At 37.0% G+C, this 25,757-nt stretch overlaps 1 protein-coding gene, 1 long non-coding RNA gene and 1 pseudogene across 4 annotated transcripts in view; 1 reads left to right on the forward strand and 2 right to left on the reverse strand.

The window, feature by feature from the left end:
• Positions 1–3,497, reverse strand: part of CCDC150 (coiled-coil domain containing 150) — a 59,967-nt gene extending 56,470 nt beyond the window's left edge. For all 3 annotated transcript variants that reach the window (XM_058439963.1, XM_058439970.1, XM_058439965.1), the window contains exons 1-2: positions 3,452–3,497; positions 904–996 (exon numbers count right to left, since the gene is read on the reverse strand). The gene's annotated coding sequence lies outside the window, so the exon portion shown is untranslated. The remainder of the gene's footprint in view (positions 1–903; positions 997–3,451) is intronic.
• The window catches only part of LOC131383663 (uncharacterized), a 38,999-nt gene extending 33,530 nt beyond the window's left edge, over positions 1–5,469 (forward strand). The window contains exon 4 of the long non-coding RNA XR_009213844.1: positions 5,433–5,469. This is a non-coding gene — a long non-coding RNA (uncharacterized LOC131383663). The remainder of the gene's footprint in view (positions 1–5,432) is intronic.
• A 1,004-nt stretch (positions 5,470–6,473) lies between these two features.
• LOC131381337 (coiled-coil domain-containing protein 150-like) lies at positions 6,474–18,308 on the reverse strand (annotated as a pseudogene).
• Positions 18,309–25,757: the final 7,449 nt, after the last annotated feature.

The raw sequence follows: 25,757 nt of genomic DNA on the forward strand, positions 1-25,757 counted from the left end.
TGGAGCCAGGTTACCTGAGTTCAAATTCCAACTCTGCCACTTATTATCTATGTTCCTGAACTTCTCTGTACATCAGCTTCCTTATCTTTAAAATGTGAATAATAGTTTCCATTTCATAGGGCTATTGTGAGGATTACAATTTGTTACTAATATAAGGTGCCTGGAATGTGGAATGGGCTCAGTAAAAATGTTACCTACTATTAGTATAGGAAGAGTAATAGTAGTTGATGTTATATTTAAAAACACATTCATTTTGTACTTTATTATTTTTATTATACAGAGACCCCAGCAACACTATGATCCTAATATTGAGACAATCAAATTGTACCAAGAGAAAAGTTATTTTAAATGATAAACATTTCTTTTGGCTCTGTGATAAGTAACTCCAATTTGCCTGCAAATCTGGTGACTTCTTGTTGCAGATGCACATATATATAAAACGTCAGCTAAATTTGGGAATCACCATCCCAGAAATGATTACATCTAACTTCAAAATCCAGCAAGCACTTGTTAGGTTCCTACTGTATAATTATTTACTATAGAAGATACAAAGAAAGTATAAGACATAGCCCTTGCCATGGAATTATTCAGAAGTTCACTTTGGAGGGGGAAATACATATATTTAATGAGCAAATTAGAAAGCAAGCAAAGGCAAAGTGTAAACTAGTGCATAATTTTAGTGGTACATCTTGTATACTTATACATCATAGGAATTTGGAGAGTGAAATGAGAAATGTAGTTAATTTGATAATGTTTCAAAGATGAAATAAATCTTATGGAAATGAAAAGTTGGGTGATGGAGATGGTATGAATTTATATAATCAAGACTAATTTTGTTTCTTGGTTATTTAACTGAACAAAATCAAATAACATCTAAAAACTAGCAAAATCATGAGCATTTACTTGTGCTTTTTCTGATGCTTCAAGAAGAGACATTATTTCGGACCTCAAATATGCATTTTCTTCATGTTCCTTGTTGAAAGATATCTGCAGGTTCTATAAGAAAAAAAATTACTCTCTTTTTCACATATAAGAGATACTATGTGCACCTCTATAAAAATAACTGTTTTGTATTTCAGCCAGTACAAGTTCAAGTTCCAATGACATATACTGGAACTTTATAAATGTCTTATAAAGAATGTATAAAAATATTGGTATCTTCAACTCCTAAACTTCTGTTTATTTCAAAACTATTTATCAAAACTGTTTATTTAAAACAATAATGAGATACCACTACACACCTATTACAATGGCCAAAATCTAGAACACTGACAACACCAACTGGTGTCAAGGATGTGGAGCAACAGGGACTCTCATTCATTGCTGGTGGGAATGTAAAACGGTACAGCCACTTTGGAAGACAGTTTGGTGATTTCTTACAAAACTAAACATATTCTTACCATATGATCCAGTAATCATGCTCCTTGGGATTTACCCAAAGGAGCTGAATACCTATGCCCAGACAAAAATCTGCACACAGATACTTATAGCAGCTTTAATCATAATTGCCAAAGCTTAGAGCAATCAAGATGTCCATGAGTAAGTTAATGGATAACTTGTGGTATATCCAGACAAAGGAATATTACTCAGCACTAAAAATAAATGAGCTTTCAGCCAGGCACAATGGCTCATCCCTGTAATCCCAGCACTTTGGGAGGCTGAGGCAGGAAGATCACCTGAGGTCAGGAGTTTGAGACCAGCTGGCTAACATGGTGAAACCCCATCTCTACTAAAAATACAAAAATTAGCCGGGCATGGTGGAGGGCACTTGTAATCCCAACTACTTGGGAGGCTGAGACAGGAGAATCGCTTGAACCCAGGAGGTGGAGGTTGCAGTGAGCTGATAGTGCCAATGCACTCCAGCCTGGGTGACAGAGAGAGACTCCGTCTCAAAAAAAAAAAAAAAAAAAAAAAAAGAGAAAAGAAAGAAAAATGTGCTATCAAGCCATGAAAAGACATGGAGGAAACATAAATACTTATTACTAAGTGAAAGAAGCCAGTCTGAAAGGCTATAGACTATATGATTCCAACTATATGGCATTCTGGAAAAGGCAAATCTATGGAGACAGTAAAAAGATCAATGGTTGCCAGGGATTAGAAGTGGAGGGAAGGATGAATAGGCAAAGCACAGAAGATTTTTAGAGCAATGAAACTACTCTGAATGATACTATAAAACATATCTACTATAATGGTAGATATATGTCATTATACGTTTGTTTAAATCCACAGAATGTACAACACCAAGAGTGAACCCTAATGTAAACTATGGACTCTGAGTGATAATGTGTCAATATAGGTTCATCAACTGTAATAATGTACCACTCTGGTGGGGGATATAAAATGGTGCATCAATTTTTTAAATGGACATCCATCAAATGGCTAATGAGGAAGGCTATGCACGAATAGGGGCAGAGAGTATTCGGGAAATCTCTTTACCTTCTGTTCAATTTTGTTGTGAACTTAAAACTGCTTTTAAAAATAAAGCCTATTTTTTGAAAACTGTTTATTAAATCTATTCTTATATTGAGATACCAGTTAGAATTTGCCTAAAACCATAACCTAAATATACCTAGTATCTTTATATCACAGTTCTACTCCCTAAGATTAAATATTTGTTATATTATTATACATACACATTTTTTCCTATTAGCAGTAAGATCTTATGACTTCAAAGGAACACATTCAAGGATTTTTTAAAGTTATAAGTGAAGATATTTTCAAAAACAAGGACCCAAGGGTGGAGCAGAAGAAAACACCTTTGTTCTGCGATTATAGAAAAAAAAAAAAAAAGCTAGTTTTCTTTGAGAGAAGTGATACAGATGTGCATTGTAGGTGGGGCTTTCCCTAAAAGGTACTTAGTAGAATGGGGAAAGACAAAATATAAATCTTCTTCCTACAGAGGAAGAAGGACGCTTCTATTTTCCCAGGAGAAGCATCTCAAGAAAAATAAACATCACATAACACAGGATGAGACAGCATCCAAAAGAAATAGAATCCACACATCAAGAGACTTAGAAATGTAGTAAGATATAAAGTCATTATGTTTTTAATTTTAAAAATTGTGGCAAAATATACATGACAAAATTTATCATTCAAACCACTGTAAGTGTATAGTGTCATTAAACACATTCACACTGCTGTGCAACCACCAATGCCAAAAAGTAGTTATATTTCTTACATTTCATTGTTTTATAACAATTAGTTTGCAGTAGGCAAAAAACACAAATAAGTGTTGTTATTTTTGCCAAATGACATTTTTCAAACTCTAATAACCTTCACGAAATGATTAGTTCCTAATACTATTATCCTAAATTTACTACTCATTTACATGAAACTTTTTTAATAAAACTTTTATGAGAATAAGAAGCACCGTAAGCCAACATGGAAGAGGAAATAGGACTTAGTGAAGAGAGGAAAGACCACCTCTATACTCCACAACTTCAAAACTCACCTTATTTTCTTCAACCAACTTGGAAATGAGGTCATCTCCAGAAGCTAAAAACAAAAATTCCACATAACTATGATAATAGTAACTTGCTACATTAAAATCACATAGTGAGAAGCTTTAAATATTTTATGTCTATTTTTTGTAGAGATAAGGAGAACCCAACTATTTCTATATTTTTATAGACTAGAAACTGTTATGGAATTATCAAGAAACTATCCACAGTCATTTGCAATGGTAAATGAGGTCTCTGAAGGATTTTAAGCTGAGGAGGGGCATGATCAAAAGATTTTTGTTACAGAGATCACTCTAACAAAGGTACAATAAAGGCAAGGAGATGAATTTAGTAGCTGTTAAAGTAACTGACATATGAGTAAATGACAATTCAATAAAGTAATGACAATGAGGACCGACTCTCACTGGTCATGACAACAGAGACACAGAGGAAAAACAGATGTGTGAAACAGTAAACAGAGAGCACTTTTGGACTTGGTGGCTTACTGGTGGGGTAAAACAACAGATGAGACAAGGAGAACATCTGGCATTCAGACTTGGGCAGCAGGGTGAACAGTGGACTCTTCGGCTAAATAGGGAATACAGAGCATGGAGAAGGTTTCGGGGATAGAATGAGTGAAACACTTAAGTTTTCTATGTGTGTTGACATATCTGCAAGGCATGCAAATGTAGATATTTAGTTCACAGTAAGATACTGGTCTAGAACTCAGGAGGATGATTTTGTATGGAAAAAAAGATTTGAAACCACTCAGAGCATGTACAGTGAAAAGAAAACCAAAGAAAGAAAATTGTGGAACAGTCTGGCATTATATACCAGTAGCCATAAAGTGTAAACTTATCTGAGAGTGATGTTTTGCCTTCACAGAAAAATTCATAGCAATCTATCAGTCTTGTTTCACTTAAATATTCTAAAGCCAGAGATTATAAAACACATAAAAACTGATATTTTATATAGGATATACCTTAGAAAAACTATACTTTTTGAACATATGAATCCACAGTTCATCAGAATAAACTCTAATTTAAAATACATGAAAGGTAAAAAAGATAAACTATATGACTTTGGGAAAATTCTACTAATCAAAGTTAAGAATGAAAGGGGAGTGTTTATCTTACTTTGAAGAACAATTTACTCATCGTAAGTACTATAAATCTGTATATAAATGCTTATTGTTGATAAACAATTACATGTTTTAATTCATTGAAGCAAATATCTAAAGGCATTCCTTTTATTAATGTAGCCCGAACAACTACTTGTACCTTAAAGTAATAAAATTGCATATATGTCAAGTCTATAATTCAATATTATGCACCTAGTTGGCATTCAGACAGGCTTCCTTTTCCTCACGTCAGTTTGAATTATTGTTGTTTTAATCTTCATTTTTTAATAGTGTTGCACAAACTCTTTAATAATTCAAAAATACAGCATTAATCCAACAAGAAAGTAACAAAAATTCAGAGGGCCAACCAATATAATAGATACCTGTTTAGGCCCAGCTATTCTACTTGCTATGGGTCTTTGGGTATAGTCAGTGTGGATCCTTTTATATCTTCTTCTTTTTTTTTTTTTTTTTTTTTGGTAGATGGAGTCTTGCTCTGTCACCCAGGCTGGAGTGCAATGGCATGATCTCAGCTCACTGCAACCTCAGCCTCCTGGGTTCCAGTGATTCTCTGCTTCAGCCTCCCAAGTAGCTGGGACTACAGGCGCATGCCACCACACTTGGCTAATTTTTTGTATTTTCAGTAGAGATGGGGTTTCACCGTGTTAGCCAGGATGGTCTCGATCTCCTGACCTCATGATCCGCCTGCCTTGGCCTCCCCAAGTGCTGGAATTACAGGCGTGAGCCACCGCGTCCAGCCCCTTTTGTGTCTTCTATAGAATGTGTGTATTTTCTTATCTTTCTAACAGGTTGTTGCAGTGCTCAAATGAGATAATGTGGCAGCACCATAAAATATACATGTATTTTTGTAGGCACACAATTACAGAAAGACAGAAAATTATCCAGGGGCATTGTCGGTGAGAACTTCACAGAGTAATTCACTACTATAAGAAAAGGGAATACTTTCTGCTAAAAGCAGTAAGTCAAAACATTGAATAGATTACTCTTGCTCTATATTTTTTATAATTTCCATTTCCTTTTTGGTATTCTCTGCCCCTATTACAGCCACAGAGGGCAAAAGGTGAACTGGGCTTGGAATTAGAAGATCCAGGTCTAGGTCTTACTTTGCCATTTTTTCCTTTTGTAACTCTGGAAGGATAGCTTGGAGTATTGAATGAAATAATTTATGTGAAAGTTTGTTGTAAACCATGATGTATTAATCACACAAAGCACTGCCCTGTAACTCTGTGACCTCTGTCATTGAGACTATCTGGAAACTGCTTTATAATGAAGTACTGGCAACAGTAGTATGATAAAAGGCTGATGGGTTAGAAGAAATATGACCGAACACCTTGGGATCAAGTCTAGGCTCTTTCATTTCCTAGCCCTGTCATCTTTGAGGACTCACCTATAAAAAGAGGAGATTAAGCTAAACTCTCTTTAAGGTACCTTACAACTATCCATCTCTACAAATACAGGTTAACCAAAATAGATTGATAACATGAAGAATGGAGAATCTGACATGATGAACTGACAGAATCCATAAGTTATCAAGGATTCATGGCCTTACTTCCTTACTAATATTTTATTATCAAATATTCAATCTATTGTTTTACTTTTTTGCCCAATATTCAAGCCAGATGTCTAGAAACCAAATATTCCCAGGTCCACAAACAAGCTGGAGAAAAACAAATAAGGAATAGTTTACAATTAAGAGGGTCAAATATATTATTAACAACATTCCTTCTCTGTCTCAGTACTATAGGTAGAAGGGAAATCTGCAATTTTTTATATACAGCACTGTGGGAAATACCAGTAACACTGGCCACTTCAAGAATTTGGGATCTTAAGAGTTTTTCCATGAAATCTCAAAAAACTAACAAGAGGGTGATTTCTAGCATCTATTTTCATACTTAGATCAGATTTGAGCTGTGAAGTAGCAACCTCCAACTCTTCTTTATTTTTTTGTTCCTAGGCCAGTAGTTGAGTGCTCTGTATAGAATCACGTAGAGCAACACAGTTTTGCTGCAAATGTGCACCTGAAATTGTATAAGAAAAACCCCTTTTCTGTAAGATAAAGACTTCAAATAAGCTGCCTTACAGCACATGTATAAGGCAACATTCCAACCTTAATGTCACTGAGAAGCAACGAGAAGTTAGTCTATGCTACAGTTAAAATCTCAACAGAATGTGGTCTTGGGGCAGTGCCATCCAATAGAACCTTCTGTGCACTCTCCAATGCAACAATCCACTAGCCACAAGTGGCTACTGAGCACTTGAATGTGGCTAGTGTGTGAAGAAATAAATCTTTTATTTAACTAATTTAAATAGCCATATGTGGCTAATGGCTACCATATTGGCATTGCAAGTTACAGCAACAAAGGATCATTTGCAAATTCCTAAAGTAGAATCCTTGTTATAATTCAGTTATGAAGGGAAACTTTTTCCATTGGTTAAGATTATGTCATCCAATTATATTAAAATATGAAAATATGAATTGACTTGGTTAGAATTTAAAGTATTCTAAATTATTTGTAGGTACTTCAAATAACAAATAAGAAGGCAAAATATCATGTTAAAATAATGATAATTGAAAACGGCAGTGTAAATATGGTCCTGATTGTTTTACTTATTGATATGCTTCCAGTGTTAGATCGCTTTAGACTTTATTTTCTATCCATGTCAGACATACATAGCATGAGACCAGGGCAATGCCTTCCAAAATCAATGTCTATGACAGAGATTGTATGGTATAAGGGAAAAATACTTTATCTTTCTCTTAGGAGCTAAGAGTTCACTTCTATGAAGCCTGAGGTAAATTAACCTCTCCAGTCCTTAGCTCTCTGATTCATAAATTAAGAGTGTTGAATAATGACATTAGGGTCTTTCTTATTTTGCACTAACTTAAAAAAAAAAAACTGTAGTAAGATTGTTAACATATGGCTAACAAAAAGTAAGTATTTTAATAAATCTAGAGGAAATTAGTAAAATTTTAAGTTTATAGGTAAAATATCAGTTTTTGTTTGGTTTCACTTCCCAAACCACATAAGGAGAAGAAATCTTTCTACCTGTTTTCATTCTACCTCCACTGTTGATCCCATTTCTTGTATTTTGAGGAGCATGGCTGATGCTGATTTCTCTAAAGATTCCCTAAGGTACTTCTCCTGAGCCAGTTGTCTCCTTAGCTACAAAGCAACACTGCAGTTAGGCAAGACCAATTGAACATCCTACTAGTCTAACAAAGATCAAAGTTACCTGAGAAGTTTATCAGACATGCCATCTCACCCCCAAACAGTCTTAATTCATTTATGACTACTCAGAAACATGCGTTTGTATCTCCCTAGACTGCCTAGGATTACCTCCTAAGGAATGTAGATCAAACTTATTGCACCCATCCTCCTGTAATTTAGGTCTGTTTTCTAAACTGGAGGTCAAAATCCCTTAGTAAATTGAAAGAAGCACTCAGAAAAAGGAAAAAATAAAAGAGTAGAAAGAAAATATCAGAGTGTATGCAAGTAGTAAAGGTAAGGGCTGCTTTGGGAAATGTTTGTGTATATGTATGTGTGTCGCAGTGTAAAATATATGTCCAACAATGGATTGTCAAAAAAAGTTCGAAAAACACTGGTATTTTACCTTAGTGTGTATTTTCTGTATTTCTATGTTTTCTGACTTTATTTTCAACTCGTTTTCCTGTATTTTGATTTATCTATATATTTTTTATCCTGCAGTATTATACACATCACTCTGAAAACTGTTTTCATTCTATTTTGGAATTTAGAGGTCTAAACAAATAATGAAGTAACCATTAAGCAGCAGACCAAACCGACACTCAAAGAATTTGGGTACTGTGCTATTGTGATATAATAAGAAATACATATTTCATCTCTGACCCTGGTTCCTGGCACATAGCTCATAAAAAACTTGGAATCACCTCATAAGAGTATCTTTTGTGTGCTAGTGACTGATTGGCTGGGGGTGGGGGAAGGTAGGTAGCTGTGGATGGGGGCTGGTCCCCAGAAAGATCAAGGCATGACTAGAGGACTGGGACTTCTAGCCCCTCCTCTCAACCTCTAATGAGGGGAGAAGGGCTAGAAGGTAAGTTGATCATCAATGGCAAATGATTTAGTCATGCCTATGTAATGAGGCCTCCATAAAAATCCAAAAGAACTGGGTTCATTCAGAGTGCTTCTGGACAGCTGAACACATGGAGGTGCTTGGAAAGTGGTGAGCCCCAGAAAGGGCCTGCACCCCTTCCCACATGCCTTGCCCTATGCATCTCTTCCATCTGGCTGCTCAAGTGTATCTTTTGTAATATCCTCTATAACAAATGGGTAAATGCAAGTGATGTGTTTCTCTGAATTCTCTGAGCTGTTCTAGCAAATTATTTAAACTTGCAGAGCGGCATCATGGTAACACTGATTTTTTGCAAGTCAGTCAGAAGGACAACTTGGGGCTTGCAACTGGCGTCTAAAGTGGGGGGCAATCTTGTGAGACTGAGTCCTCACCTGTCTTCAGGTAGATAGTGTCAGGATTGAATTGAATTACAGGACACTCAACTGGTGTCCACTGAAGAACAGAATTTCTTGGTGTGTCGTCGGGTGTCAGAAGTGTTCTGCTGTGAGGTATGTGAGAGTAGAAAAACACATTTTTTTTTTCTTCCCTGTTTTGGAGGCACACTGACCTTATTTCTGTCAATAAGTGACTATAAAAAGAATCACATAAAATATAAAGAAGGTTAAGACTCTCTTTTATTATTAGGCAAAGAGATCCCTTCCAATAATAAGAGTCTCTTTTATTATTAGGTAAAGAGTCTCTTTTATTATTAAGAGATCCTTTCCAATTGAAATGGGAATTGCAGAGAATGCTATTCCTTTTAAGAAGTGATGTGAAACTGAAAGAAATTCTATTTTAAAACCCCAGTGTAGATGACATTAAGAGTACACTATACCTGTTTTCTAAATTGTACACATTTTTTTCTCTATGGATAATATATTTATAATTTTTAAAACATTTTTTAAAGTTAAAAGAGGTAAAAAATGTGTTGGGATATAACTGTTACAAGATTGCTCATTTTGGAAATGCTCTATAACTTTTTAAATCATATCCTTGATATTTGACATGAGAGTTTTTCCAATTTTTCACTATTGTAAATACTGCTCTCCTGAACATACTTGTGAGTAGATCTTTCCTTACATTTCTGATTATTTCATTAAGACAAATTCTATAAGAAGAATCATTTTCTTCCAATCGTTACCTTCATAATTTTCCAATTATTACCTTCTTATCAATAGTATTTGAATAAATCTCATCAGTACTATGTATTAAAATTTTCTTAAATCTCTTCTGATCTAATAAATGAAAACTAACATCTTAATAATTTTGGATTTCTTTGGTTACTGTGAGATTAAATATCTTCTAATATAGTTATCAACTCTATATATATTTATGTAATAAACTGTCATACTTACCCTTTGTCCATTGTTTTTTGGGCATTTTTAGACAATTTTATGTTTTTTTGTTTTTGTTTTTCAGACTGGGTCTCACTGTGTCAGCCGGGCTGAGTTCAATGGTGCAACCATGGCTCACTGCAGTCTTGACCTCCCCCGACTCAAGTGATCCTCCCGCCTCAGCCTCCTGAGTACCTGGTACTAAAGGAGTGTGCCACCATGCCCAGCTAATTTTAAAAATTTGTTGTCGAGCCAGGGTTTCACTTTGTTACCAAGGCTGGTCTCAAACTCCTGAGCTCAGGCAATCCTCTTGCCTCAGCCTCCTAAAGTGCTGAGATTACAGGTATGAGCCACCGTGCCTGGAAGTTTTAAGTTTTTGTGGGGTGGGTTTTGGAGACAGGATCTCACTCTGTGGCCCAGGCTGGATTGCAGTGGCATGATCACTGCAGCATCGACCTCCCAGGCTCAAGTGATCCTCCCACCTCAGCCTCCTAAGTAGCTGGGACCACAGGTGTACACCACTGTGCCTGGCTTTTTTTCTTTTTTTTTTTCTTTTTTTTTTTTTTTTTTTAAGAAATGGGGTTTTGCCATGTTGCCCAGACTGTTAAATTCTTTAAAAGGGAAAATTATTAACACTTTGCCTATTTGTGTTATAATACCTTATTACAGGGGTCGCCGACCCCTGGGGCCACAGACTGGTACTACTCCATGGCTTGTTAGGAACCAGGCCACAGAGCAGGAGGTGGGCAGTTGGTGAACTCTGCCTCCTGTCAGATTAGTGGCAGCATTAGATTCTCATAGGACCGTGAACCCTATTGTGAACTGTGCATGCAAGGGATCTAGGTTGCGCGCTTCTTACGAGAATCTAACTAACGCCTGATGATTTGAGGTGGAACGGTTTCATCCCAAAACCATTCCCCTCAACCCTCACAACCCCATGGAAAAACTGTCTTCCAAGAAACTGGTCCCTAATGCCAAAAAGGTTAGGGACTGCTGCTTTATTAGTTTTGCTTTTTATATATAGAAGTATTCTTATGTGGTCAAATCTATTGACCATTTTATAATTTTGTTCTTTTTAAGCTTAGAAAATGCTTACTTATCCAATGATAAGTTAAATATTACAATCTTATGTAAGAATGAGCCATTTTATTTGTGGGTTTTTTTTTCAGATTTTAGTATCAGATTATAATTACTTTATCATATAGAGTAGCTTAATATACTTTTCTAAACTTTGTATCAAATTAGGTACTATAATTTGTTCAAGATATAACTTATTCCTTGAAAGTTTCAAAATACCCAGGAAATCATCTCATTTAAATTTTAGTTGCATCACTGTCAAATGTGATTCAATCTCTAGTTCATTCAGAATTAAATATTTCACTCTTTTAAATTGTTTTAATCACCCCCATTATGTAGGCTTGAAAACATTCAGCTGGCCACCTTTTAAAAGAACGGCCACTTTTAAAAAGAGACATTTTCCTCTTTCATACATAATATACCTACAATGTGCCGTACAAAAGCACATTACAAAGAGAATCCTTTACTAATGAAGTATTTGTTTCTGAAGTACTATTAAGGGCAATCAGTTAAGCCATTTAATGTTTATCACATCCAGACTTTGTATCTATTTTATATATATTTATTATCTCTTAGGAAGATAAATACTACACTTCTTCTATCTGTATATAACCCTCTGTCATAGGCTGAATTGTCTTCCAAAATTCTTATGCTGAGGCTCAACATCTGCTGCCTCACAATGAGACTCTATTTGGAGACAGGGCCTTTCAACAGGTGATTAAATTAAAATGAAGCCATTGGGGTGGACCCTAATGCAATCTGACTATATCCTGATTAGAAGAGATTTGGACACACAGAGACACGAGGGATGGGTACACACAAATAAAAGAGCATGTGAGGACCCAGTTAGAAGGCAGACATACCTGCAAGCCAAGGAGAAAGGCCTCAGAAGAAACAAAATCTGCTAACAACTTGATCTTGGACTTCATGCCTCCGGAACTTCAACAAATAAATTTGTTTATACCACCAAGTCTTTAGGATTTTGTTATGGCAGCCCGGCAAACTAATACACCCTTTCTGTTTCACATACCCTCAGAATGCCCATGTTTGACTAGCATAGTACTTCTGCAAGTCTTTGACAGAGCTTAATCAAAATTCAAGACTTTACCATAGAACAAGAATTAAGAATAAAACTTCCCCAGTAAAAAATAATGTTAAATGGCAATCCAAAGGAGAAAGGATTGTCTTTTCAACAAATGGTGCTGGAAACACTGGACATCCACATGCCAAGAAGAAATTCATCTAGATACAGATCTCATACCTTTCATGAAAATTAGCTCAAAATAGATCAAAGACCTAAATGTAAAATGAAAACCTATAAAATCTCTTAGAAAATGATGCAAGAGAAAATCTTAGTGACTTGGGTTTGTCAACGTTTTAGATGTAATTCTAACATTACAATCCATGAAAGAAAAAAATTGATATATTGGACTTCATTAAAAGTTCCTTCTCTGTGAAAGACAGCTAAGAGCATAAAAAGATAAGCTATAGAGCAGGAGAAAATAATTGCATAACACATCTTTGATAAAGGACTGGTATTCAAAATATACAAAGAAGTCTCAAAACATAACAATAAGAAATAACCCAGTTACAAAATGGGGTAAAAGTCTAACAGATAACTCACCAAAGGAGATATACAGATGGCAAATAAACACATGAGAAGATTCTCAGTGTCATTATATCATTAGGGATTGCAAATCAAAACAGGATACCACTACACACCCATTGGAATGGCAAAAATTCAAAACACTGATAAGACCAAATGCTGGTGAGGATGTGCAGCAACCATAACTCTTATTCCTTGCTGATGGGCATGCAAGCGATACAGTCATTTTGCAAGACAGGTTGGCAGCTTCATACAAAGCTAAACATAGGCTTACCAGATGAACCAGCAATTGCACTCCTAGGTATTATATTTACCCAAATGAGTTGGAAACGTATGTCTATGTAAGAACCTGCACACAATGTTTATAGCAGCTTTATTCATAATTGCCAAAAATTGGAAGCAACCAATATGTCCTTCAATAGGTGAATGGATAAACAAATTGTGGTACATACAATATTGTTCAGCTATATAAAGAAATGAGTTACTGAGCCATGAAAAAACATGAAGGAACTTTAAGCGCATATGCTATTAAAGAAGCCAGTACAAAAAGACTACATACATACTCTATGATTCCAACAATAACAGAACTAGAGAGACAATAAAAAGATCAGTGGTTGTCAGGGGCTCAGGGGAAGACATGAGGAGGGATGGGTAGGTGGAGCACAGGGCATTTTTAGGGCAGGGCAACTATTCTGTGTGATCCTGTAATGATAAATACATGGCATTATGCATCTGTCAAACCCACAGACCTTTACAGCATGATGAATAGTGAATCTTATTTCACTAAATGATGGCTCAATATTGGCTCATCAAATGTTACAAAAGTATCATACTAATGCAAGACGTTAATAATAGTGAAACTGCAGGAGTGGAGAGAGAGGTATACAGGACTCTGTGTTTTCTGCATAATTTTTCTGTAAACCTAAAACTGCCCTAAAAATAGTCTAGTACAATATCTTAAAAATAAACTGAATACATTCTAACTATGAGCAATCAAGCTTTTATCAGTAATAACTGGCAAATGAAGTACTCAATATAAGACAATTTTCCAAATACCTATGCTTACCACCTAAGCACTAAAATTTATAATCTTAAAAATAGTTTTGCCTAAGAATTTTCCTAAAAAGAACGTCTACTTCTCTATTTTGTATTAACAGAATCTTTTAAATATAATTTGACCCATTAGATTTGAACTATCAATTATTAACACTATTACGTCAGGGAATATTGAGGTTTCAGGCCACTGCCAGAGTATATTGAGTTAGCAATTCTACTGATTCTTCCACTGTTTTCAGCTGCAAATTTTTAGTCCAACAGCTTTTAGCAGCCACCTACTTCATATTTCCCAATCTGCTATCTACTAAAACAAGCTGAAATGAAAGTTTAAGGTAAAATTAGATGAACAGACTTATTAATAGCTTTTTATTTTAAACACAACTTTAGATTAAAAGGACTTTGCAAGAAAGTGTCCACTTAACTATAGTATATGGGCAGCCAAGAGTGGTAACTATTCCTTCCTGGCTCACAAAGCATTTATTTTTTATTTCTAGTTTTATGCCAGTATTGAGGTAAAAGGAAGTCTTAATGTCATGTAAGGGCAGGAACTTTCACTTGAATTCAATGTGGCATATTTTTAAAGTCTTCCTACTACATAGTCACATATTTTCTTCTTCAAAGGTTTCTTTTCATTCTTTCTGCTTTCTTGATTTCCCCTCTGCAATTCCAACACCTCTCCACCCTCCATCTTTTTGTCTTACCACTTAAATTTTAAGGTTCATTTTATGTTTTGTGGTCTTCAGTTCCTCTTCAATAATGGCTGCATTCTTCTAAAAGTAGGAGAAAAGATTCTAAATAATCTAAAATGACAGGAAGAAATTATCTATAGGTATATCAGATCAAATCAGGTTTTTTTCTGGCAACCTATAAATGCTATTTTTAATATGGTTATAAATACTCCTTGTTATAAGTCTGAAGTAATTAATACCAGGAGTTACTTAACAGGAAAGTTATTTTATTACTTTGATACATGATTTCTATAATTTCCTCTTTTATATCATAAACTGATTAATTGCACTCACCTCCTATATAAAATTCAATAATTAGAGGTCAATCTGGTAATTGACAGACATTTTATTAACAGGGTATATTCTTAATTTTTTAAAGAACTCTATTTTTCCCAGCTTCAAATATTATTCATGCTTACAAGTTGAGGATGAAAAACACAGCTTTCCCTATTCTCTTTCTTATTAAGATAAATGGCACCACAATCTCAGATGTAAAACCTCAGAGCCATCTTTCCCTTCTTTACTGCCTTCAGTCCCTCCCAGTACCATATTCGAGCATATCTTTTTTTTTTTACAGAACATTCCTCTTTCCTTTCAAAATGCCACAACCCTAGATCAGACCTAATCTGGCTCATGACTCAAATAATGCAATGGATTCCTAATTGGTTTCCCTGCCTCCAACTTCTCTCCCTATTTTCAATACCCTATAATACTGCTAAATTTGTTTTCCTGTTTTCATTATGTCACTTCCATATCAAAAATCTCAATCACTCCCCATAGGATCAATCCCAACTACTAATTATTCCTGATTTTCAGATGCTCTATAATGTCATTGCTAGCTAATATCCAACTTATTTCCCACAAACAAATCCTCACTCTTGTAACGCTAGTTTATATATTTCTCCTAGCTGTACCCAGTAGAAAGATCCAGGTTCAAACCTGGGTAACAAGAAGACAACAGGTATGTGTGATCTTGGACAAGTGATTTATCCCAGGGACCCAGTACTATCATTGTTAAAAAATGGGGATAGTAATATCCTACTTCACAAGATTTTTCAAAGATTAAACAAAATAACACGTTCAACATCTATTACATTGCCTAGCCCATGAAGGGAGAACAACATTGTTAGTTTCTTTTCCAAGTAGTCCTTATTCTTTGCTGCCTCTGCGTGTGCTCCCTGAAATGTCCTCAGCCCTACACTTTGCTTCTAAAGGTCCTATCCCTTCCCTGAAGCCTGCCTAATCTATTCTAGATAGCGAATCCTCACCCTCTCAAACATGTCTGAACACAAAGCCCTTACTCGGCAATATTCATTTTTTGTCCTATACTACCCTGCAACATTTCCTATACTCTTATTTTTTCCTTATTTAATTTCTCACGCTGTAGCTTATTCTCCCAACTAGCATCTGAATTCCTGAAGAGCACAGGCTCTGTCTCATACCTCTGGACCCACACCATCACTTGTATGGGGTAAGGGTTGTACAAATAATCAATCACGGATAGCACACAGTGGTTTAGGTTATCAGTGCAAATGTCATAGGCCAAGAATCCTCAAATCAACACGCCAAATGTCAAATGCCAAGAATCCTCATATCAACATCACCTATTTTTAAAAGTCAGTGTCATAGGTCTGTTGCCTCCTCCAGCTAACACATAACAGTGTGTTTATACTTCAGAACTTAGACTCAAACCTTTGTTTGCGAGGCAGTCTCCAGAGTGGCAGTCAACCTTTGCACCTCATCTTGTGCCTTGTCTTCTTCCTCTTTTACAGCTCTCAGTTGCTGGCGCAAATTCATAACTTCGAGATGCAACAGCTTCAGGTCCTTAGAATGGTCTTTCTGTATTGTATTCAGTCGATCTTTCAGAAAAGCTACCAGACCGCACAGGAGGGGCATCAAGCAGCAGAAAGAAGGTCAGTAAAGAAAATCAAGCACCTATACAGGACCACATTTCTGATGATTCTTATCTCTATACCTGTTTTCTGAGGATTCAAATCCTTTTCAGTTTGCAGCCGAAAGATGTTCATCTTCAAGGACTGAATGAGGCTTTCAAGACGGCACATTCGATTTACCAGAAACTCACAGTTCTTCCCTAAAATATCTGTTTTTCCTGCACAAATTGCTTCATTTTGGATAGGACTAATGACTTTCTGGCTGTCCAGGTCTTCTCAACAGTTTGGAGCTTCCAAATAGCCTCTGGACAAAGACAGCAATATAACAATTTTATGCAATGCAATTTCTACTACGGTAATCCCAAAAACTGAGTCAATGTAACATTTCCAGTAAGAATAATAATTGGAGAGTGACATCACCAACATGGCAGGCTTCTGACTCTTCCTCCACATAGGGACACACTAATCAATTCCCTCTGAGAATTGATTAATTGACACACAGATCAATTCCCTCTGAGAGAAAGTCACAAACAAGTTGAGAGACTCTTCTGTATCTGGCAACTGAGAAAATATCCACATTGACTAGGTAGGAGAAGCTGAGGCACACTCAGGTCCAAACCCCACCCCAGGCACTGTGCCATCCAGTTAAGAAGGTATCCCCAACACCTATCCTGTCTCTGAGGAGAGAAGGGTTTGGACCTCATATTTAGCACCCTAACTCTAAGATTCCCCACAGTGTGGCTTTTAATTCACCTGCCTCTAGAAGCAGAAGGGATTAGGCATACACAAGTCTCCCTAGACCACAGAACAAAGAGGTGATTATACATGGGTGTGTAAGCACTTACAGAGGCTTCATCCCCCAGGATCAGGGTAGAGAAGGGCCTGCAACTCAAAGCTCCCAGTTTCTGCCTGGAAGGGGTTGCCAATGTGCTCTGTCAACTGCTGCTGTTACCAGTTGAGCTTCATACAGGCCTGCATCAGGGAATTAACTGGGCTGACAAACATAACCTTTGGCAGCCTGAACAGAAGCCTGGCAGAACCCAAGCCTATTCCCCTGGCTCACTCCATCGATAACTCCAGTCTACCAATTCCTCCTGGAAAAAGTTTTTCCATGCATCAAGCACCCCAACTTTTATAACTTCTACTTGAGTGACTGCATCTTAAACCTCCTTGCTCTAGGAATAGAAAGGATTAGGAATACAAGAGTCTCATATGAGAATCTTCCCAGATCACAATACTAAGAGGTGGTTTTAAACAGGAGTGCAAGTAGTTCCAAGGACTACACCTCTTGGAAGCAGTGCAGAGAAAGTGCTGAAACACACAGTTCTGTTTTTCACTAAAAAGGATTTCTCTGTACATTCTTCCAGTGAATACTTGATGGTCTGGCTTCTAACTAACTTGCATCAGGGAGTTAATGGGGCAGGCAAACAATACACCTCTGGCAGCCTAAATGAGAGCTTGGTACTTGCCAAGACTTCTTCCCTAGCTTGCCCCAGCGATAACTACAAGTCTACAGAAGCTTCCTAAAAGTAGTTTGTTCACTTATCGAGTGACATAACTTCTACAGCTCTCATATAAGGACTACCTCCTTAGCCACCCGGCTCTGGGAGCTGATTTGGCTCTGCATTTCCAAGTCTCTCTAGACCACAGAAAACAAAGAGGTAGATACACAATGGGCCCACTCCCAGTGGCCATACCCTCAGAGGATGTAGTCTGAATGACAGTAGTACAGGTATTTGCCACAGAGCTTCTCCCTGGCTTAGAGAGGAGAGAGATAAACGCCTGCCTTAGTGAAGATAGATAATGCCTGCTTTAGTGCAATAAGGGACAAATACCTGCTCTCAGCTTCACCCTGCGGATAGAAGGAACTGGAACATGCATCTAACATCCTAATATTTTCAGCTGCATCTAGAGAGCATGGCTTCTGTCTTCCTGCTCTCATGGTACTAACAAGACTTGGCACATCTTAATCTTCTGGGGCCAGCAAAATCAGAGATATCAGATTGTACAAACACAGAGATTTGAGAGATACATTATAATTTCTGGCTGTACAAATTGGTAAGATCTCCTACATGAGGGCCAGTTTGACAAGACTGGGAGAGGTTACTGTCTTAATGTACAGAAACCAACACAGTGAGTTAAAAGAAAAATGAAGAAATAGGAAAATATGTTCCAAATAAAATAATAAGATAAATTTCAAGAAATCGATCCTACTGAAATGGAGATACGTGGTTTTTCCAAGAGGGAATTCAAAATAATGGTCATAAAGATGCTCGCCAAGGTCAGGAGAATAATGCAAGAACAAACAGAATTTCAACAAAAGAGAGTAAGAAAGTATTAAAAAGTACCCAACAAATCATATAGCCGAAGAATACAATAAGAGAACTAAAAAAATTCAATAGAGGGGTTCAATGGCAGACTATATGAAGTGGAAGTGAATAAGTAAACCCGATGACAGGTCACTGAAAATCATCCAATGTGAGGAGCAGAAAGAAAACAAAATGAAAAGGAGTGAAGATAGCTTATGGAACTTATGAGATACCATCAACAGAACAATATGCCCACTACCAAAATTGCAAAAGGAAAAGTGAAAGGAACAGAAAACATATTCGAAGAAATAATAATAAAAAAAAAACTTCCCAAGCCTGGGGAAGGACATAGAAATCCAGATCCAAGAAACCCAAAGGACAACAAATAAGATGAATTCAGAGTTCCACAGTCCCACACTTAGACACTTACATAGTGTGGAGTTTGTTCCCTCCAAGTCTCATGTTGAAATGTGATACCCATTGTTGGACGGAGGGCCTGGTGGGAGCTCTTTGGGTCATGGGGCAGCTCACTCATGAATGTCCTGGCAATGAGTGAGTTCTCACTTTTTGTTCACACAAGAGCTGGCTATCTAAAGGAGCCTGGCATCTCCTCCTCTTTCTCTCACTTCCTCTCTCACTTCTTCTCGCCTGCTGCCCCTTTGCCTTCCACCATGATTGTAAGTTTCCTGAGGCCCTCATCAGAAGGTAAACAGATGCTGGTGCCATGCTTTTTAGCCTGCAGAACTATGAGCCAAATATATGTCTTTTCTTTACAAATTACCCAGCCTCAAGTATTCCTTTATAAGCAACACAAAATAAGCAACACAGAAAGTTGGTAACAAAGAGTGAGGCATTGCTATAAAGGTAATTGAAAATGTAAAAGCAGCTTTGGAACTGGGTAACAGGCAGAGATTGGAAGAGTTTGGCGGGCTCAGAAGAAAACAGGAAAACGAGGGAAAGTGGAACTTCTTAGAGACTTAAGTGGTTGTGATGAAAATGTTGATAGAAATATAGACAGAGGACATGCTGATGAGGTCTCAGATGATAGAAATACAGACAGAGGACAGGCTGATGAGATATCAGATGAAAATGAGGAAGTTATTGGAAAATAGAGTAAAGGTCGCCCATGTGACACCCTTGCAAAGAACTTGGCTGCACTGTGTCCATGCCCTTAGGGATCTGTGGAAGTCTGGATTTAAGACTGATGTCCTAGGGTATCCAGCAGAAGAAATCTGTAAGCAGTAAAATGTTCTAGAAGTGATGTGGCTGCTTTTAACAGTCTACAATTAGATATAGGAGCAAATAAATGACTCAAGGTTGAAACTCACATTGAAAAGAGAAGTACAATATAAAAATTTGGAAAATTTACAGCCTAGCCATGTGGTAGAGAATGAAAGAACATTTTCAGGAAAGGAATTCAAGAGGCCTGTAGAGCAACCATTTGCTAGAGAGATTAGCATGACTAAAAGGAAGCCAGATGCTAATAGCCAACACAATGGGAAAAAGGCTCTGAAGGCATTTCAGAAATATTTGAAGCAGCCCCTCTTATCACAGGCCGAGGCCCAGGATGAAAGAATGGTTTTGGGGACTGGGTGTCACTGCCCTGCACTACCTCAGGAGTGCTCCCCACATCCTGGCTGCTCTAGCTGTCACCATGGCTCAAAGGGCCCCAGATACAGCTCAGGTCACTGCTTCAGAGGACATAGGCCATAAGCCTTTGTAGTTTCCATGTGGTGCTAAGCTTGCAGGCATGCACAATGCAAGAATAAAGGAGGCCTGGCAGCTTCCACCTGGATTTCAGAGGATGTATGAGAAAGCCTGGGTGCCCATGCAGAAGCTCTCTGCAAAGGCTCTGCTCTTGCAACAGTCTTCTGCTAGGGCAGCACTGAAGGGAAATGTGGGACTGGAGTCCCCACAAACAGTCCGCCTAGGGGCACTGCTCAGGGGAGCTGTGGGAATGAACCCACCTTCCAGACCCCAGAAGGACAGAGCCACTGGCAGCTTTCACCCTGAGCCTACAAAAGCCACAGGCACCCAACTCCAGCCCTTGAGAGCAGCCATGGAGCCTTCAACCTGCAAAGCCAGAAGGACAGAGCTGCTCAAGGCCTTAGGAGCCCATCTGACATACCAGTGTGCCCAGGATGTGAGACAGAGAGTCAAAGATAGTTTTGGAGCTTTAAAGTGTGGGACCCATTGCTCCTTTCTTTTAGCCAATTTCTTCCTTTCGGAATGGGAATGTTTACCCAATGTTTGTACCACATTGTATCTTGGAAGTAAATAACTTTCTTTTTGTCTTACAGGTTCACAGGTGGAAAGAACTTGCCTTGAGTCTCAGATGAGACTTTGGAAGTTAGACTTGGGACTTTTGAATTAACGCTGGAATAAGTTAAGCCTTTAGGGTACTATTGAGAAGGGATGATTATATTTTGCATTATGAGAAGAACAACATTTGGGGTCCAAGGGTGGAATGATATAGTTTGGATGTTTGTCCCCTCCATATCTGATGTTGAAATGTGATCTCCATTGTTGGAGGTAAGGCCTGGTGGGAGCTGTTAGGTCATGGGGGCAGATCCCTCATGAATGGCTTGGTGCCCTCCCCATGGTAATGGTAATGAGTGAGTTCTCACTCTGTTAGTTCACACTGGTTATTTAAAGGGGCCTGGTACCTCCTCCTCTCTCTTGCTCCCTCTCTCACCATGTGACTCACCTACTCCCCCTTTGCCTTCCACTATGATTGTAAGCTTCCGGAAGCCTCAACAGAAGTTGAGTAGTTGCTTGCACCAGGTTTTTACAGCCTGCAGAACTATGAACGAAATATATATCTTTTCTTTATAAATTACCTGGTCTCAAGTATTCCTTTATAGCAATGCAGAACGGACTAACACAGACACATTATCATCAAATTGTCAAAAGTTAAAGACAAAGATTTTTAAAAGCATCAAGGGAAAAGTAGCTTGTTACATACAAGAGAATCCATACTAGACTATCAATGAAGTTTTCAACAGAAACCTAATAGGCAAGAAGAAAGTGGAATATATAGTCAAAATCCTGAAAAATAAAACTGTCAACCAAGAATACTATTTCAGCAATGCTATCTTTCAAAAACAAAGAGGCAATAAAGACTTTCTCAGACAAACAAAAGGTGAACGAGTTTATTGCCACTACCTTACAAGAAAAGCTAAAGAAAGTTCTTCAAGCTGAAGGAAAAGGATATTAATTAATAAAAGAAAATATCAGAAAGCATAAAAATCACTAGTAAAAGCACTGTCAAATTCAAATCACTCTAATGCTGTAATAGCAGGTTATTAATCAATTATATCTCTAGTATACAGGTTAAAGGACAAAACTAATAAAAACAACTATAGCTACAATAATTTGCTAAGGGATACACATTATAAAAACATGTAATTTGTGACATTAAGAACATAAATAGTGGGAGCAGGGAGAGTGAAAGTGGGGAGTTCAGGCATGCAGTAAAAATTAAATTGTTATCACCTTAAAATAGCCTATTGTGTTTTTTTTTTGTAATCCTCAGAATAACCACGCAGCAAAATGAGAACACATTGGATAACCTAGAATAAATGGATAAATTCCTAGAAACATGTAACCTACCAAGACTGAATAATGAAGAAACTGAAAATCTGAACAGGCCAATAAAGAGTAAGAAGATTGAATCAGTAATAAATAAAAAGTTTCCTCCTATCAAATAAAAACCCAGTACCAGATGGCATCACTGTGAATTTCTACCAAACATTTAATGCAGAATACCAATTCTTTTCAAACTGTCAAAAAATTGAAGAGGAGGGAATACATCAAATTCGTTTTACAAGGCCAGCATTACCCTGAAATTAAAGGCAGACAAAGACACTAAAAGAAAAGAAAATTACAGGTCAATATTCCTGAACACAGACACAAAAATTATCAATAAAAACACTAGCAGCCAGTACAGTGGCTCACGCCTGTAATCCCAGCACTTTGGGAGGGCAAGGCAGGCAGATCACAAGGCCAGGAGTTTGAGACCAGCCTGACCAACATGGTGAAACCCTGTCTTTATTGAAAATACAAAAATTAGCCAGGCGTGGTAGCACTTGCCTGTAATCCCAGATCCTCAGGAGGCTGAGGCAGTAGAATCGCTTGAACCCAGGAGGCAGAGGCTGCAGTGAGCCAAGATTGCACCACTGCACTCCAACCTCGGCGACAGAGCAAGACTCAGTCTCAAAAACAAACAAAACAAAAAACAAACAAACAAAACACTAGCAAACCATGTTCCACAGTACAGTAAAAGGATCATTCACCATGATCAAGTGAGATTCATCCTTGAGATGCAACAACAGTTCAACATGCACAAATCAATAAATGTGATCCACTGTATTAACAGAATGAAGGATAAAAATTATATAATCATCTCAATAGATGCAGAGAAAGCATTTAACAAAATTCAACAATGTTTCATAATAAAAACTCTCAACAAATTAGGTATAGAAGGAATGTACCTCAACATAATAAAGGCCATATATGATAAGCCTACAGCTAACATCATGCTCAATGGTGAGAAGCTGAAAGCTTCTGATCAGGACTGAAATAAGGATGCCCACTCTCACCACTTCTATTCAATGTACTGTTGTAAGTCCTAGCCAAAGCAATTAGAAAGGAAAAAGAAATAAAAGAAATCCAAAGAGGAAAGGAAGAAGTGAAATTGTCTCTTTTTGTTGAAGACATACAAAATCTTACGTACAGAAAACCCTAAAGACTCTACCAAAAAATGATTACAATAAATGAATTCAGTAAAGTTGCAGGATACAAAATCAACATACAAAAATCAGTAGCATTTCTATTCACTGACAATGAACTATCTGAAAAAGAAATTAAGAAAATAATCCCATTTACAATAGCATCAAAAAAATACTCAGGAATAAGTTTAACCAAGGAGGTGAAAGATCTGTACAATGAAAACTCTAAAAGGCTGATGAAAGAAATTGAGGATGACACAAATACAGTAATGAGTTATGTAATGACAGGGATACATTCTGAGATATGTGCTGTTAGGTGATTTTGTCACTGTACAAACATCATAGAGTATATTTACACAAACATAGATGGTACAGCCCACTCCATACCTAGGCTATATCTCCTGGGCTATAAACCAGTATAGCATGTTACCATACTGCATACTGTGGGCAACTGTAAAACAATGGTATTTGTATATCTAAACATAGAAAAAGTGATGCCTTGCACCGCAACGTTACCATGGCTATGACATCAATAGATGATAAGAATTTTTCAGCTCCATTACAATCTTATGGGACCACCACTAATATACACTCGGTCACTGACTGAAATGTCCTTATGTGCCACATGACTGTAAATTGAAAGATATCCCAGGTTTATGGATTAGAAGAATTAATACTGTTCAAATGTCTATACTACCCAAAGCCATCTACAGATCCAGGGCAATCCCTATTAAAATCCCAATGTCATTCTTCATAGAAATAGAAAAACCTGAAAATTCGTATGGAACCACAAAAGACCCCCAAAATAGCCAAATCAACCTTGAGCAAAAATAACAAAGGTGGAGGCATCACATTAGCTAATTTCAAATATATTACAAAGATATAGTAATAGAGCATAGTAGCAGCACAAAAAGACACATTGTCCAGTGAAATAGAATAGCCCAGAAATAAACTCATGCATTTATGGCCAATTGATTTTCAACAAAGGTGCCAAGAATACACAATGGGGAAAGGACAGTCTCTTCAACCAAGTATTAGGAAAACTAACTATCCACATATAGGAGGATGAAATTGGGCCCTTATTTCACCCCATATACTAGAATCAACTCAGAATGGATTAAAGACAGATGTAAAACATAAGACCTCAAACTAAAACTACTAGAAGAAAACATGAGGGAAAACCTCTTTGACATCGGTCTCAGCAATGATTTCTTGGATATGACTCCCAAAGCACAGGCAACAAAAGCAAAAATAGACAAATAGAAATGCATCAAACTAAAAGTCTTCTGCACAGCAATCGAAACAATCAACAGAATGAAAAGACTACTCACAGATTGGGAGAAGATATTTGCAAATCATACATCTGATAAAGGACTAATATTCAAAATATACAAGAAACTCAAACTACTCAATAACAAGAAAACAACCTTATTTTTTAAACATGGGCAAAAAACCGGAATAGACATTCCTCAAATGAAGACATACAAATGGCCAACAGATACATTAAAAAAATACTTAATATCACAAATCATCAGGGAAATACAAATTAAAACCACGGTGAGAAAACCTCACACCTGTTAGAATGGCTACTATCAAAAAGATGAAAGATAACAAGTTGGCAAGGGTATTGAGAAAAGGGAACCCCCCTGTACATAGTTGATGGGAATGTAAATTAGTATAGCCATTTTGGAGAACAGTATGGAGGTTCCTCAAAACACTAAAAGTAGAACTGCCATAGGATCCAGCAATCCCACTTCTGGGTACGTATCCTAAGGAATTGAAATCAGTATGTTAAAGGGATATATGCACTCCTGTGTTCACTGTAGCACTATTCACAATAGCCAAGATATAGAAACAACCTAAATGCCCATCAATAGGGAAATAAGCCAGGCATGGAAAAACAAATATGCATGATTTCACTTATATGTAAATCTTAAAACATCAAACTCATAGAAGTAGAATGTAGAACAGTAGTTAACAAAGGCTGGGTAAAGGTGAGGAGGTACACAGGGAAAGAAGAGATTGTTCGTCAGAGTGCAAAGCTCCAGTTTCAGAAGAGGTATAAGTTCTAGCGATCCACTGCAAAGTACATTGACTATAATTAATAATAACGTATTGTATATTTCAAAATTCTTAAAAGACTAATTTTAAATCTTTTTGCCACAAGGAAATAAGTATGTGAGGTGATGGATATGTTAATTAGCCTGATTCAATAATTCCACAATGTATGCATACATCATAGCATCGCATTTACCCCATAAATATATACAATTATTTGTCAATTAAAAATAAAATATAAAAAAAGACTAGATTAGTTAACAAGCATTTATTAACCACTCCAATTTTAAATAT

Source organism: Hylobates moloch, unplaced genomic scaffold (assembly GCF_009828535.3).
Source record: "Hylobates moloch isolate HMO894 unplaced genomic scaffold, HMol_V3 SCAFFOLD_1, whole genome shotgun sequence".
Classification (NCBI taxonomy): domain Eukaryota; kingdom Metazoa; phylum Chordata; class Mammalia; order Primates; family Hylobatidae; genus Hylobates; species Hylobates moloch.